A 12,722-nucleotide genomic window follows, 5' to 3' on the forward strand; every position below is an offset into this window, starting at 1 on the left:
TCCTTCTTTTTAAATATCTCTTCTAAATGCATATATTTTATTTTTAAAAAAAGGTTAACAAACTTTGTCTTTTAATGGAAACTTTATAATCTAATTGCATTTAATGAACTCATTTATATATTTAGCTTAATTCTACCATTTGCCTCTGTTTTATTTGATCTGCTCTTTCTGATTTTTTTTCTTATTTCACTTGAATTGGGTATTTTTAGTCATTCAATTTTCTTTAACTTATTAATTTAGGAGTCTATATTATTTTTTCTGTTCTTTTAGTGATTATTCCTAGAAATTAGCAAGTCTCCTTGACTTATCAAGGTCCAATGTTAGTCAAAATTTATACTCTTCTCCCAGATAACACAGGAATCTTAGATCACTTGTGTAAGTTTCATCATTTTTCACTTGTGTAACTTTTGTCATTTATTTGGTAAATTTCATTCCCTCTCAAAATGTATTTTAAACCCCACTAACATTATTGTTTTATACAATCAATATTAATTAACAATATTAGTATTATATATGTATACTATATTTATGCAGAGAAAGAGAGAGAGAGAAATTTATTTCCAGGAATTTGCTCATGCAATTGTGGGAACTGGCAAGTCTGAAAACTTTAAGGCAGGCCAGCAGGCTGGAAATTCTGAGGTAGGAGTTGATGCTACAATCTTGAGGCAGAATTTTTTCTTCCTTAGGGAAACCTCAGTTTTGCTTTTAGGGCCTTTCAACTGTTTAGATGAGATCCCCCACATTATTGACAATAACCTCCTTTACTCAAAGGCAACTGATTGTAGATGTTACCCACAACTACAAAATACCTTCCCAACAACATGTAGATTAGTGTTTGTTTGAGTAACTGGGTACTATAGCCTAGCCAGGTTGACACATACAACTAACCATCACAGACTTCATTTAAACATTTATTATAAAGCTTTTAATATATTCAATATGTCTTACCATCTTTTCTCTAGTTTTTATTCTTTTGTCTCTATATTAAATTGTGGATTTTTTTTCTCATGTACCTTCAAAGGTACTAATTCTCTTTTCACCTGTATCTAGTCTACTGTTACATTCATCTACTGTTAAAAATACTCTGTCACTAAAGCTTGTCTTTTACTTTTTTTTTTAACCACAGAAAACCTAGTTATTTTATAGTATATAACTGTTATTTCTAATATCTCAAGTTCTTGTTGGTCTTTCTGTTTTCCCTTGTTTCTGTGGGTATGTTTTAGTTTATCTTGCATCTTTGTATTTGTGTTGTCTGTATGGTTGCCTTTCTGAGCTGGATATTGTGTTTAAAGAACTATTTGTAGAGCTAATTTAAGGACAAGAATGAGGGTATCTTCCTCCTTAGGTGATTTGTATTTGCCTCTCAGGTGCCTGGATGTGCTGGCCTTTCAAGATAACTTTAATCCATGTTTAAGGAATGAAATATCCTGGGCTATCCAGATGAAAGAAGACATTCTAAAACTCTTTCATTTCTAGTTTTAATCTGTTAACATTTACTACTGGGATGGATACAGCTTTTAGGAGCCTTGGCTCAAAGTAGGTTGGGAGGTTATTTACCAAGGTTACTATCCTGGCAGATCAAGACCTTGACTTTTCACCTTTAGTCCTAGAAGTTTACCAAAAATCCATCAGAATCCCTTAGGCTCCCCTTTTTAATCAGCAAAAGTGGCCTTGAGTGCATTTCTCACCTTGCTGTGTTCTTAGCATGCTGGGTCACCACCTGGCAGTTCCTTAATATGTTGTTAGTTCTTGGATTCAGTTTTTTCAGCGTCCTCAGAAGGAAGGATGGTCTGAGTTTCCCAGGTCGTTATTATAGAAAGTAGATGCCCCCTTATTTTTTCATTTTTGATATAAATGGTATCTTATTTGGCTTCTTAACTGGAACTTTAAACAAGTAGTAATTTTCTTACCAAAAGACTAATTACCTATGAATAACTACTTTCTGATTTTACCAAACAGTTTTCCTATGTATATTAATTAAATAATATGGAAAAGATGAGTTGGAGTAAAGATAATAGACTTACATGAGAAACTGATAAGTCTTTTCTAGTTGTAGAGAGTTTGGTCACTGGCTTGATCTTTTCACCCTAATTCATTGTTTTCTTTTCACCCAACTTGTTCCCTTTCTGTCCTCTTTTATCATCTTCATGCTCTTGTTGCAAGGGCCTTACAGACTCAGATGACTCATCTAATCCCTTTCTCATTCATCTTCACTTTACAGGCTCATTCATACTGACAAGGCTGAGGGAACTTTCATATCACCTATATGTGGACCCTGTAAGCAGTCACTTTTCAGGTCATCTTCTTTGTAGTGTGCCTCAGAGGCTCTAGGCATGTATACTTTCTTTAGTGTTTTCTAATGCTAATGTATATTGCTCATCTCTCAATTCTTGACTCATACTCTACTTCTCCATTGGAACCATTTTCCTGTTTTGAGGCCTGGTCTCGTGACTAGTCCTCTTGGTATATGGATAGAGCATTTCCCTTCAATTACACTTGCTGCTTGGTGTCATGCAAGGAGTGAACTGAGTTCTTAGACACATGGCCTCACTTCTGCTTGCAACATTCTATTGCTTTGTCCTGCCTCAGAGACTGAATTTCTATGGCCATTGGAGTTCTTCTATACCAAGCCAATGTGTACCATACCTCTTTGGATCTTCTAGTTTGGACTGCTGTGTTCCTGCCCCTCTCTCATTGGAACTACCTGTCTTCACTTAGTGTATTTCCTACCATCCTGAGCCATTAAGGGCCCAGGAAGCCCACCTTTGTGTTATTTTTTCCATCTTAGGCTTGAAATACCAGTGGCAACTATGGCTTTATTGACACAGGTATTTTTGCACTCTACTTAATTTTTTCCTTTTTGCCATTTACCTCTTGCAACTTTTCAATTTCCTATGGTTACATTCCTTATCTTGCACCACACTGTTGATTTTGATGTTTTCCCTGCTATTCATTAATTGCAATTTAAGTTATATTTACGTTATGTCTGTTCTCTGCATATTCCTATTTTCTGTTGTTCTTTCCTGCTGTGCTTTGGCCATATATTCCTTGAGAACAGATGACTTGCACGGCTAAGGTGTTATGCACTGGCCACCTTAGGCTTGGTTTATTTGAGCTTCTAACTTCCCTGTCATGTAGTTGTTACCAGGAATTTTCTTAGGAAAAAATTGGCCACCAGGGGGACTCTCCTTTCTGGAAACAGTTCTGTATCTGGATATCAGCAACATTCTCATTTTAGAACGGCCACCCCTATTGTGTATCATAGGATTGAAAGAAATATTTGTAATGGGACTCAATACTAACAGAAGAGATCTTTTTTTGTTTAACATTGTTTAAAACAAGCATATAAATAACCAAAACAAAACTCTACTAATCACCCTGTGTTCTGGAAGCCGTCATTAAACTAGAAGTTTTGGAGTGGAGGGGTATCTTTTGCAGTAATATGAGGAAGCTAAGCATAGAGATTACACTAAAAAATTATTATTTTGGATCATTGACATCTGTGAGAAGCTTGTACAGTGCTGTTACTCATCTCATAAAGCATGTCTCAAAATGAAAAAAAAGGGGGGAGAAGAACTAAAAACAATGAAAACATTTTTATTTAAAAATTCTGCCTCACCCACATAATGCAGTTTGTCCTGTCAGAATTAGTTGCTTAGAGCCACAAAGAGCAATGGGAGAATTTTCTCTTTCATTTAAATTTGCATCCTCACTGCCAAACAAGTTGAACAATGATTCACATGAGAATGATTTTTCTTAGTATTTATAACTCAGTCCATAATGACTCATTGGGCAATTTGCAGACAAGAACATATTTAACAAGAGTCTCACTGACCTGTTAGAAAAGGTCTCTGAAAGGTAAAAATTGAGGGTAAAGAAGAAAAATTTCCACAGAGAACTTGATACAGTTTTGATATCATCAAGAATTACTGTTGTGAGATTGCTTTCCCTTTTAGATGAGAAAGAACTTAATTACTTTCAGGGTGTGAAACAGATAGGAAGGTCACGATTACCACCTACGATTACAGGCACCTACACACTATTTCATGGAGTAATGAAATAAATGAAGAATTTACCACAAATGGATACACATGTGCTAATAAAAATCACCAATACCATAAAAGGCAATGAAAGTGACATTAAACATGGACAAAAGAAATAACACCTAATAGAAATAATTGGAAAGTATTGCTGTCTCTAAGAAGTTTCTTCCAGAAAAAGTTAATGAACTGATTTTGGAAACACAGTTAAGAACATCTGGTTGAGGGTAAATTGAGAAGGAAACAGATGTGATGTCACTACTGTGGATGACTGGACAGTGAGAGGAGGGAAGGATGCATTCCTCATACAGATTATAAAACAGGTGCAGGAATATGATCTGGTTGTGATAGGAAACTTGAACTATCCAGACATCTGCTGGAAGCCTTATTTTGCTAAAAGCAGGGCTTTGATAAACGCTTCAATTGCCTTGATGAGACTTTGTTCTCCAAGAAGAGAGAAGTTGTAATATGTAGAACATTGAAGCTAATTCTTACTAGTAAGGAAGAACTCGCTGGTGATGCAGAAGTAATGGAAGACATCTCAGATTTCATAATAAGAAAAATATAAGATAATTCCCAGAATAATCAGACATATAGATTTTTGTTGAAAAAACCCAAATCAAAACAAAATCGAAGAAAAGTATAGCTGATTGGCAGGTGTTTATGGGGGAGAATGTGGCTTAAGATAGGTAGAAGGCTCCAAACATAGAAATTCAGAAAACAAAATATAGCCCCATTGTACTTGAAAATGTAGAGATATAAAAAGAAATCAATGTAGCTGCATGAAATGCTGTCTGCTGAGGTCTAGTTTTGTAAGAAATCCACTAATATTGCTTTAATATTAGATTTCAATATCAAAAAGGCATAAAAGATGATAGAAAATCTAAAATCTAGAATTTTCACAGGCATAAGATGACTGCTTGAGAAACAGAAAGGAACTAAAGCTGGGCTGAAGCAGTTCAAGGAGGGTGGGAAAGTTGGCTCGCAAGCTGACCCTGTTTAGCACCATTCCCTAAATATTATAGGCGGAAGAACATCTCCTTCAAGGAGCACCATTCACTAGACTTACAGGCTTCATCTCTTTTATTTGGGTTTATAAATATGCTGGAATTTTGTGGTGGTAATTTGGACAGGGACAAGAAAATATCAAGTTATGGATAAGTATTACTTTGTATAGTCACTGGATAAGGTGCTATAACCACCGGATCTGTCTTATCTGGTCATATTCTGTTGATAACAGAATGCCCAGTTATTTTGCAGGCACAGAGCTAAAAAGTTGTAAATTTAACAGTAAGAGTATGGACAGGAAACTTTGACCTCTTTTAAAAGCAAGGGCTCTGTTTTGTAGGAATGTCTGGTGAGAAGAACCCTCCCCATACCTTACCATAAATAGTCTTTGAAGTTCTTGTAATCAAAACCTGCTCTGCCAGTGCATCTGTATAGCAACCTGTACAGGTTAACCCATAAAACTTCCCTAACCCATACAACTTGCCCCAAACCCTAGATAAGAGAGATGTATTTGAGCATCACCTCCTGTTTCCTTGCTGGTCAATCTCACAATAAGGCCTTTATTTTCTCAGAAACCGGTACCATAGTATTGGTTTCTATGTGCATCCGGCAGTGAACCTTTTTGCTTGGTAATAGTGCTGGCTGCTGACCAAGGGATGCCCTTCATTGGCCACAGGTGCTTAGGAGAGCTGGCATAGGATAAGGCTGGGTTGTGCTCACCTTTGAGAAGGTCAGATAGTTTGTGGACCACGGCTCATGATTCTGGTTCATTTAACTCCTGGTTCCTCAAGCAATGTGTCATAGTAACAAGAACCTTTGCTGAAGCATTTCTGTCCCAGTTGTCTCATGCCCTCTAAGGACTCTTCAATCTCTCTCTCTCTCTCTTTTTTTCTCAACTTCTCTCACCCCACTCTATCCCAATGAGGGAAAATTGTTCTTAGACTTGGGGGATATTCCTTTCTCTTCAAACCCTATTGTCTACACAAGTTACCCACAAACCTTGCCTGAATCAAGGAAGTAAACTGAGAAATGGTAAGGAGAAAACACATGGGAGAAAACACACTTTTTTCCCTAAAAATTATTTTGCCTCAATATTAAAAAAATTAAACTTATTTTGAGATAATTTTAGATTCACATGCAGCTGTAAGAAATAATAGAGATCCGGTATACCCTTTACTGAAATTCCTCTAATGATAGGTAACATCTTGAAAGCTATATTATAATATCACAACCAGGATAAAAACATTGATATAACCCAACAATCTTCATTTTGATTTTTCCAATTTTTCTTGTACTAATGTGCGTGTGTTTAGTTATATATAATTTTATCACATATGAAGGTTCCTGGGGTCACCACCGCAGTCAAGGTGCCCAACAGTTCTATCACCAAGGAATTCCTCCATTTTGCCCTCTCACCACCATTACCACTTCCCTTCAGTGCCCTCTTAAGAGGCCCGGGAAGCCATTCATCTCTCCTCCATTGCCAAAATTTTGTATTTTCCTGTCTTTTCAAAAATGTCACACAAATGAAATCATTTAGTGTGTAATCTTTTGGGATTGGCTTTTCTTTTTCCTCAGCAATTCAGCATGTTTTAAGAATTAAGAGAAAGGAGATAACCTCTATATTAGAGAGAGATGATCACAGAAAGACAGACATGCACATTCTCATTGGCTTGCTTTCTTTATTGAAAGTAATATTCAAAGTGGAAAGGCTAGAATAGACCATATGTTGCCAAATGTATATGATGAGTTCCAACCTGTATTCTAAGCTCCAGATACAGATTTTCACTTCCTTCTGGAAAGTTCCACATGAATCACTTGAAGAAAACTAAAATGCAATGTGTTCAAAATCAAATGTGTCATACATAATCCTTTCCCCACAAAAACATCCATCCTCTGCTCCACTTGTACTTCCTGCCTTAACTAAAGCTGCTCAAATCTCTAAATTCACCAATCTTATCTTACTCCTGCCACCCACTCCACCTCACTTCATAGTCTCATTGTCATCAGCACCTTAATTTTTCCCGACCATAAATACCTCAGCATTGTGCTTCTCTCCATTTACATTGTCTTTTTTTTTTTTTTAAGTAAGACCCTCACCTTCTCTCATCTAAATGATTGCAAGGCATCTTAACTGCTCTTTCATCCCTTTCCCTTCAATATCTCATTACCCCCACTGTTGTGATTACCCTTCTAAAAAAACGACCAGATCATATAATTCCTCTAATATTGATTATATTTAGTGCAATCTGTAAAGAAAGCAGACTGTTTCCTAATGTCATATTTCCCACAGAGGCCAATCCTAGAGTTTGCAACTCCATGGTTCCTTTCAGCAGTCATATTTCTAAGCCTACATAAGAAACACATTTGAAGTCCTGCCCTATCTACATCATGCTTTGAAACTGCAGCAACCAGTAAGGATAGAAAAAAGAGAAATAGGTAATTTCTTGTAATAGGTGAGGGAAAGTATTACTCTAGTGGTAAAGAGCTCACTATGAGCTCGGTCCCTGATGTATCTTCCATGGGGGCAAATTTCAAAAGGCCTGCCTTGTCCTCAGCCTTCCTCCTACTCTCCATCATCTGCTGAAGGCTCTTTTCCCAGGTGGTCTTTGGGCATTTCTGGCTATTTCCTGTACCCACAGTGTCCAGTTCCCTCTATCCCCTTAATCCTACCCAAATTTTATTGAACCGGAACTTCCCCAAGGGCAGGCAATCACCCTCAGGAATTTGATCTAGAGGAGAGGGAATCAGTAGTACGAGTACACGTGGAAAGATATACCCAGGAAGAATAAAAGACAGAGAGAGAGCTGAGCCATGCCAACTGATGAATATCAGTGCAGTGAACATAACAAAGTACAGCTGGAAAGCACTGAGATAAGCTGGCTTTTGGAGTTGTTGGATCAAAGTCATCCATTTTGTCCCTAAGTTGGATTCCCTCACCAAGAGGCCTGTCTGCATGTCTGTTTCTAGATACTGAGAGATCCCTGTTTCCATTGCTAGTTAGCATAAATACCAGGTTAACTATGCATGAGGTAACTTGAATGAACCTCTCTGTTCCTTGTGGCAAGCAGGAAATTTTTTTTAAAAATTGTCTTTGGATAATTAATATTACTCTCTAAAAATAACTGGGTGAGGTTGCCCAATTAAAAAATAGGGACATGTTGGCTTTTCTGATGCAAAAAAGTACCGTAGTCCTCCCTTATTTGTGGGGGCTATGTTCCAAGACCCCAAGTAAATGCCTGCAGCTGTGCTTGGTACTGAACCCTATATATACTATGTTTGCTCAATCTGATAACAGAGATGAACTATAAATGACTAATGGGCAGATAGGGTCTACAATATGGAGATGTTGTACAAAGAGCTGATTCATGTCCCAGGCAGGATAAAATGAGATGGCATGAGATTTCATCATGGTGCTCATATAGTACACAATTTAAAACTTATGAATTGTTTATTTCTAGAATTTTCTATTTAATATTTTTGGATGGCATTTGACCATAGGTAACTGAAACCAAGGAAAGTCGAACAACAAATAAGGGGAGATACCATACGGGGAATTGGCCGAGTATGGATTCTAGAGCAGACGGAAGTTAATGTTTTCTGCTTCTTGCTGGCAAGATGGCCAAATAAGAACAACTCTGGTGTGCAGCGCCCAGCGAGATTGATGCAGAAGGTGGGTGATTTCTGCATTTCCAACTGAGGTACCAAGTTCATCTCACTGGGACTGGTTGGAAGGTGGGTACAGCCCACGGAGGGTGAGCTGAAGCAGGGTGGGGCGTCACCTCACCTGGGAAGCACAGAGGGTCGGGAGATTTCCTGTTCCTAGCCAAGAAAAGCTGTGAGAGACTGTACCGGGAGGAACAGTACACTTTGGCCCAGATACTGTGCTTTTCCCATGGTCTTCACAACCAGCAGACCAGAAGATTCCCGCCGGTGACTGGCTTGGAGGTCCTACCCCCATGGTGCCCAGCAAGCTGAGATCCACTGGCTTGAAATTCTCACTGCTAGCACAGCAGTCTGAGGTTGACCTGGGGCACTCAAGCTTGGTGGGGGGAGGGGTGTCTGCTATTGCTGAGGCTTAAGTAGGCAGTCTTACCCTTCCAGTGTAAACAAAGCCGGGGAGAAGTTCGAACTGGGTAGAACCCACGACAGCTCAGCAAGGCCACTGCGGCCAGACTGCCTCTCTAGGCAGGGCATCTCTGAAAAAAAGACAGCAGCCCCAGTCAGGGACTTATAGATAAAACCCCCATCTCCCTGGGACAGAGCACCCGAGGGAAGAGTGCAGCTGTGGGCGCAGCTTCAGCAGACTTAAATGTCCCTGCCGGACAGCTCTTAAGAGAGCAGTGGGTCTCCCAGCACAGTGTTCAAGCTCTGATAAGGGACAGGCTACCTCCTCAGTTGGGTCCCTGACCCCCGTGTATCCTGACTGGAAGACACCTCCCAGGAGGGGCTGACAGACACCTCATACAGGAGAGCTCTCACTGGCATCTGGCGGGTGCCCCTCTGGGACAAAACTTCCAGAGGAAGTAATGGGCAGCAATCTTTGCTGTTCTGCAGCCTCTGCTGGTGATACCCAGGCAAACGGGGTCTATAGTGGACCTCCAGCAAACTCCAGCAGACCTGCAGAATAGGGGCCTGACAAACAGAAAGGAATAGTAGCAACATCAACAAAAAGGATGCCACTCAGAGACCCCATTTGAAGGTCACCAACATCAAAGACCAAAGGGAGATAAATCCACAAAGATGGGGAGAAACCAACGCAAAAAGGCTGAAAACTCCAAAAACAAGAACGCCTCTTATCCTCCAAAAGATCACTACTCCTTACCAGCAAGGGATCAAAACTAGATGGGGAATAAGTTTGACGAATGGACAGAAGTAGGCTTCAGAAGGTGGGTAATAACAAACTCCTCTGAGCTAAAGGAGCATGTTCTAACCCAATGCAAGGAAGCTGAGAACCTTGACAAAAGGTTAGACGAATTGCTAACTAGAATAACCAGCTAGCAGAAGACAAGAAATAACTAAGATCAGAGCAGAACTGAAGGAGATAGAGACACGAAAAACCCTTCAAAAAATCAATGAATCCAGGAGCTGGTTTTTTGGAAAGATCAACAAAATAGATAGAGTGCTAGCTAGACTAATAAAGAAGAGACAAGAGTAAAATAGGTGCAATAAAAAATAATAAGGGGAATATCACCACTGATCCCACAGAAATACAAACTACCATGAGAGAATACTATAAACACCTGTATGCAAATAAACTAGAAAATCTAGATGAAATGGAAATTCCTGGACACATACACCCTCCCAAAACTAAACCAGGAAGAAGTCGAATCCCTGGATAGACCAATAACAAGTTCTGAAATTGAGGCAGTAATTAATAGCCTATCAACCAAAAAAAGTCCAGAGTCAGACAGATTCACAGCTGAATTCTACCAGAGGTACAAAGAGGAGCTGGTACCATTCCTTCTGAAACTATTCCAAACAATAGAAAAAGAGGGAATCCTCCCTAACTCATTTTAGGAAGCCAGCATCATCCTGATACCGAAACCTGGCAGAGACACAACAAAAAAAGAAAATTTCAGGCCAATATCCCTGATGAACACCAATGCAAAAATCCTGAATAAAATACTGGCAAACTGAATCTAGCAGCACATAAAAAAGCTTATCCACCACAATCAAGTTGGCTTCATCCCTGGGATGCAAGGCTGGTTCAACATACACAAGTCAATAAATGTAGTCCATCACATAAACAGAACCAATGACAAAAACCACGTGATTGTCTCAATAGATGCAGAAAAGACCTGCGACAAAATTCAACACCCCTTCATGCTAAAAACTCTCAATAAACTAGGTAGTGATGGAACGTGTCTCAAAATAATAAGAGCTACTTATGACAAACCCACAGCCAATATTATACTGAATGGGCAAAAACCGGAAGTATTCCCTTTGAAAATCAGCACGAGACTGGGATGCCCTCTCTCATCACTCCTATTCAACATAGTACTGGAAGTTCTGGCCAGAACAATTAGGCAAGAGGAAGAAATAAAGCGTATTTAATTAGGAAAAGAGGAAGTCAAATTTTCTCTGTTTGCAGATGACATGATTGTATATTTCGAAAACCCCATCATTTCAGCCCAAAATCTCCTTAAACTGATAAGCAACTTCAGCAAAGTCTCAGGATACAAAATCAGCATGCAAAAATCACAAGCATTCCTATACACCAATAACAGACAAACAGAGAGCCAAATCATGAGTGAACTCCCATTCGCTATTGCTACAAAGAGAATAAAACACCTAGGAATCCAACTTACAAGGGATGTGAAGGAACTCTTCAAGGAGAACTACAAACCACAGTTCAACGAAATAAGAGAGGACACAAAGAAATGGAAAAACATTCCATGCTTATGGATAGGAAGAGTCAATATTGTGAAAATGGCCATACTGCTTAAAGTAATTTATAGATTCAATGCTATTTCCATCAAGCAATAATTGACTTTCTTCACAGAATTGGAAAAAACTACTTTAAAGTTCATATGGAACCAAAAAAGAGCCCACATAGCCAAGACAATCCTAAGCAAAAAGAACAAAGCTGGAGGCATCATGCTACCTGACTTCAAACTATACTACAAGGCTACAGTAACCAAAACAGCATGGTACTGGTACCAAAACAGATATATAGACCCATGGAGCAGAATAGAGGTCTCAGAAATAACACCACACATCTACAACCATCTGATCTTTGACAAACCTGACAAAAACAAGCAATGGGGAAAGCACTCTCTATTTAATAAATTGTGTTGGGAAAACTGGCTAGCCATATGAAGAAAGCTGAAACTGGATCCCTTCCTTATACCTTATACAAAAATTAACTCAAGATGGATTAAAGACTTAAACATAAGACCTAAAACCATAAAAACCCTAGACAAAGACCTAGGCAATACCATTCAGGACATAGGCATGAGCAAAGACTTCCTGACTAAAACACCATAAGCAGTGACAACAAAAGCCAAAATTGACAAATGGGATCTAATTAAACTAAAGAGCTTCTGCACAGCAAAAGAAACTATCATCAGAGTGAACAGGCAACCTACAGAATGGGAGAAAATTTATTCAAATTAAACAAATTTGGTAGAAAAAAACAAACAACCCCATCAAAAAGTGGACAAAGGATATAAACAGACACTTCTCAAAAGAAGACATTTATGCAGCCAAAAACATATTAAAAAATGCTCATCATCACTGGTCATTAAAGAAATGCAAATCAAAATCTCAATGACATTCCATCTCATGCTGGTTAGAATGGCAATCATTAAAAAGTCAGGAAACAACAGATGCTGGAGAGGATGTGGAGAAATAGGAATGCTTCTACACTGTTGGTGGGAGTGTAAATTAGTTCAACCATTGTGGAAGACAGTGTGGCAATTCCTCAAGGATCTAGAACCAGAAATACAATTTGACCCAGCTGTCCCATTATTGGGTATATACCCACAGGATTATAAATCATGCTACTATAAAGACACATGCACATGTATGTTTACTGCAGCACTGTTCACAATTGCAGAGACTTGTTTCCAACCCAAATGCCCATCAATGATAGACTGGATAAAGAAAATGTGGCACATATGCACTAAGGAATACTATGCAGCCATAAAAAAGGATGAGTTCATGTCCTTT

Source organism: Pan paniscus, chromosome 7 (assembly GCF_029289425.2).
Source record: "Pan paniscus chromosome 7, NHGRI_mPanPan1-v2.0_pri, whole genome shotgun sequence".
Lineage (NCBI taxonomy): Eukaryota > Metazoa > Chordata > Mammalia > Primates > Hominidae > Pan > Pan paniscus.